Here is a 4518-nt window from a genome sequence, read left to right on the forward strand (position 1 = left end):
ATGCAGGGTCACAGGATCAGGATTAAAGAAAAATAAAGGTTTGTTGACAGAGAACTGTTTTTTTAAAAACACCATACTCAGTACAGACAATAAAACTAGATGAAAACAAACAAAAAGATTCTTGTGATTTAGGAAACTGAGAAGAATCCTGTCTGTCTGTCTGTCTCTCTCTTTTTTTTTTTTTTTCTGGGGAGTGGTGCTTTGGACAGGAAATAATTGTTTCTATTGTATACCATAATGCTTGGACACATTTCTGAAATGTAGATGAACAAGTGTTCACTTACAGTTAGCCATGCGATTACAAATGTTCCACTCAGTCTAAGACATTAGAAAAAAATACTGTTCTCTCTCTGTTCATCTTTAATATTATCTGATGCTTTAATCTTACTTAAACTCTACATTGCAATATATCTCAAACTGGGTAAGTAACAGGTGATGTTTAGCCTGCATGTTAACCTCTTACCAAGGAGCCTCTTACAGTGTTACAAGATGCAGGTTTATGACTTGCCTTGTTGTAAACATAACGAGTAGCCCTTTCCAGTATATTTCTCAGAATAGTAAATCTCCTCCAGCCTGAGCTTCCAGGCAGTCTCCAAATGCCATTATGGAACCTGCTCTCAGTGACTGTAACAGTAAGTTGATGTGTGTCCGGGACTAGGTTCAAACAAATATCAGATTCCCTTCCCTTGTGTCACTTCATTTCACCAAGATGAAACTTTTATTCAAGTCATAAAATATATATAGTATATGGCTTAAGGAAAGTTGACTAGAATATTGATCTTACCACTGAGGTGGAAAAAACAGGCCCAGCCCAATGAGTTTCAGTTAATCTATGTGACACCTCCATTCTTCTCTCTCTGCAGTATTAATGACATAATGTTTGTGTTACGAGTGTTCTTCATTCCTGATCTGATTCTGGTTGTTTGTTTAAAAACTGCATTCAGCTACAGCATTACAAGTCTCTAATAATGAATGCAAGTATTTCGAAGAGCACATAGAGAGATAACCAACTCTTACATATGTCAGTGTGATTTATTATCCTTGTTTTACTGGGTTAGAATCTGAAAAATGGTGGGAGATTGACGTTTGAAATAAGTCATTGAAATCTCCACAGAAGAAAGAAATTGATAATGAAACAACAGAGCCATGTTTATGAAACTACTTTTCCTGTGACCCACCTTTAAAGAGAACTCTATTATTTATCTCCTGATCTCTGTCTGAAGCTGCAAACACCTCCTCCAAAGGTTTTGAGGAGAGGGTTCTATTTTGTACCTCAGTGAATATCTCTTTTTACTTTCCACAATGTGAGAAAAGCTGTGCTAGAGGGACAGTATGTGCCTATTATGTAGGATTTGTCAACCTAACAGGCGGTCTTGGTTCAAATTCCAGTCTATGCTTCTTGTGCACTGACCGTGAGAAAGAAGAAATGTGTTACTGCAGCTTCAACATACTTAACCATTTTAGCTTCCTTCTTCAGTACAGCATTGAAATTAACTTTATCTATATTGACATTTAAGGTGTTTGGTTTTCCATACTGAAGACAGCAGTTGAGGTGACACTGAGTGAAATGCTTCAACATTTATAAATAGACAACGTCAGGCAAGGGCTTGCTTCCCAGTGGTTGATTATCAAAAGAAATACAAAGGCACAAAAAGTTGGGCAGAATTCAACCTTAATTTACATCAGGTTTTTCCATTGGCTCTCTTGTTCTCCCTGGGTTGAAGAAAATCCTTACAAAGAAAATTATTTTAATGTTAAATGTAAGAACTCATTCTCCAAACAGTGAACTGGTAACAGTAATGGCTGAGAGGCACAGCTTTTATGAGCACTTTTTTTTTTACTATTTATAAGAACACATGCCCTGAAAACGTTCACAGTTCTAATTCTAAAAATAGTATACATTGTTTTTAAAAATACTTATGTTATAAAAGTATTTCTGTTCTCATGTAATCATCTGAAAATAAACAAGCATTCATTAAAAGGCACCAACAACAAATTCCTACATAAAGTCTAAAAACTAGTTTTACTGTAAAGGTTCAGTTGAAAGGAGCATACTAGAAACATGCAGTATTTTCAACCTGCCATTCTGAATCAGACTTTATCCCTTTTCATTCTAATATCAGGAATTAAAAATAACATGGGAAGAATCTGAGTGATCTGAATTTTTATAGTCTTCATCATGCTTCCAGATTATGCAGCTCTTGAAGAATTGTTTGGTTCTGGAGGTTAGGACTGATGGAGGTACATACAGCAGATTATTATAGTCTCTCATTGTGCCCTGAGAGACTTCTTCTTTTAACTTTTAGCTTGCATTCCCACCTACATATTGGCAGTTTGTCAGCTATTCAAATCTTGACTTTGTATCATGTCATCAATATAAATTGCAATTTTTTAATATTTTTTTCACCAGTTTTCCATATATTACGGGCCTAACTTCCATCAATTTGATCTTCCAGTTTTCCACAATCCACTGGCATGATACTAAGCTCAACAAATGCTGCCGTGAAACATTAGGACTACATTAGGGTTACAGTGCAAAGTGATAAATAATAATGAACTTTTCCACTAATAATATCTAATTTTAAAATTAAAAATCTGCACTCAAGATAGCTTCAGAATACCTGCATCTGTTTGCCATTTTAAGTTCTGTCTTAACTGGATCTAACATTACACTCCTTAGGTCATAGCATACACAGAATCTTGGATTTCTATCTCCTAGGTAACTTTTCTTGCTTTTCCCTGAGTTTTGAAATACTTAGCCAAAAAAATACTGATCTGGGTAATATAATCTAACAATACATCTATAAACCTTACTTCAGGATTTGAAACATTTGAAGAAACATTGAAAGAGAAAACTTAAAAGAGTTCATTCAAAATTTCCAGCATGTGTTGCCAGCAACTATAATGGGAGAAGCAATAAGACCACTATTATATTAAAACCCCACTTTGTAGTTCTGAGAATATTCAGTTCTCTTCAGATTTGGTTTGTGTATTGCAGTAATATTTTCTTTTGGACATATTCATTTAAGAGGCGTGCTTTGACATAGAGGTGAACTTGCAACTCATTTTAAAAAATGGTGATGCTGGAATATGTTTTGCAAGCCCATACATACATAAGTATTTTTTTTTTCTGTACTATAGAGCATGTTGGGATAACACCTAAACACAGATTACAGAAGAGAATTGCTGAATAGATCTGAAAGATCTAAACCTAAAGGGAAGAAAATACAGGACTTTAAGGTAATAATCTTTTCAGAGTCTTCCTGAATGCTTGAATTTCTTTACATTTTATTGCAGATCAAGTTTCCTTTGCAAACAACTTGTAAAATTAGACTTGAAGCAATATAATTTTGGTCTCAAAACTAATGACATATTTCAGCCCAGAGGGCATATTTGCATCTGGGTTACAAACTCTTGAAGACAGCAGAGTGGATGATACTATTACTTAGTTCCTAAACAATACGATTTCACTTGTTTCACTATAGTTATTCCCAATTTCCCGTGGATGGATCAGCTAAGTTTATGGATAGCCAGTATAAACAACATTATGATCAAACTAAGAAAATATTAAGGGCATGAAATAAAAATAATGCTCAGGAGGCTAATCAACATATTATTATTAAAACAACACATCGCCAAATCTGAACTATCTCCACCAAAATATAAAGTCAAGTTATTGCTTTTTCATAACTGATGACTGCTGTCCGTATTTTTGATAACATATTTGTAGATTTGGGTTGTCTTCATCAGAAATTATGACAAGAATAAGTTTTAAATTATTGAGCTACAAAGACTAATAACATTTGAAAACATTCATAAATGAAAATTATATAAAATACATCCTCAAAACATATCACACCATTCTGTCATATTTTTTTCAAAAATTATGTAATTATTAAAAAAAAAAAGATGAAAAGCTGGTTTTGCACTGATAAGCACACCACGTTCTCTTATTGAAGGCTGCACTGGTTATATGAGTGTGATTGCCCACTGTCACATCAGAGATCAAGTGCATTGTTTAATTTGTGTGTGAAGGAATTAAATGCACTGTTTTAACTGACATTACCAGCATAGATTTTTGAGAATAGGAGAAAAAATCAGGAGGGGGAGAGATAAAAGGAGATAGTCATGCAGTGAGCTGGTTTTGCACTAACATCACTGATCTGTAGCATGAATTTACTTTATAATACCATCAGAAGTGTACAATTTAGAAACCTCAAGTACGTTCATGTATTAGTATGTTATATATCATTATATAAAGCCTAAAAAACAAGTAATGTATCATCAATATTGTTTCTCTATTAAACCAAAACACAGGTACATACATTCTTTGATACTCTAGAGCAATGGTCTCCAATGGGGGGCAGACCCCTAGGGTCTCCACAAGACAATCAGTTGATTTGTAGGCAGAATGTATTTTTTGTACCATTATAAATAGTATACATTTTAAAAGCGTTTATTTCATCTTTCATCCCTTCTTATTACTTATTTTTGTGTATGCTTCATCATATATATAAT

At 33.9% G+C, this 4518-nt stretch overlaps 1 protein-coding gene across 2 annotated transcripts in view; it reads left to right on the top strand.

The window, feature by feature from the left end:
- The window catches only part of LOC308198585 (uncharacterized protein), a 54148-nt gene that overhangs the window by 32213 nt on the left and 17417 nt on the right, over positions 1-4518 (top strand). Inside the window, exon 3 of one of the 2 annotated variants that reach the window (XR_013954022.1) lies at positions 3142-3240. The exons of the other annotated variant lie outside the window; for it this stretch is intronic. The gene's annotated coding sequence lies outside the window, so the exon portion shown is untranslated. The remainder of the gene's footprint in view (positions 1-3141; positions 3241-4518) is intronic. 2 annotated transcript variants of the gene reach the window in all.

This window comes from Anser brachyrhynchus (genome assembly GCF_964034855.1).
Source record: "Anser brachyrhynchus genome assembly, chromosome: 7".
Lineage (NCBI taxonomy): Eukaryota > Metazoa > Chordata > Aves > Anseriformes > Anatidae > Anser > Anser brachyrhynchus.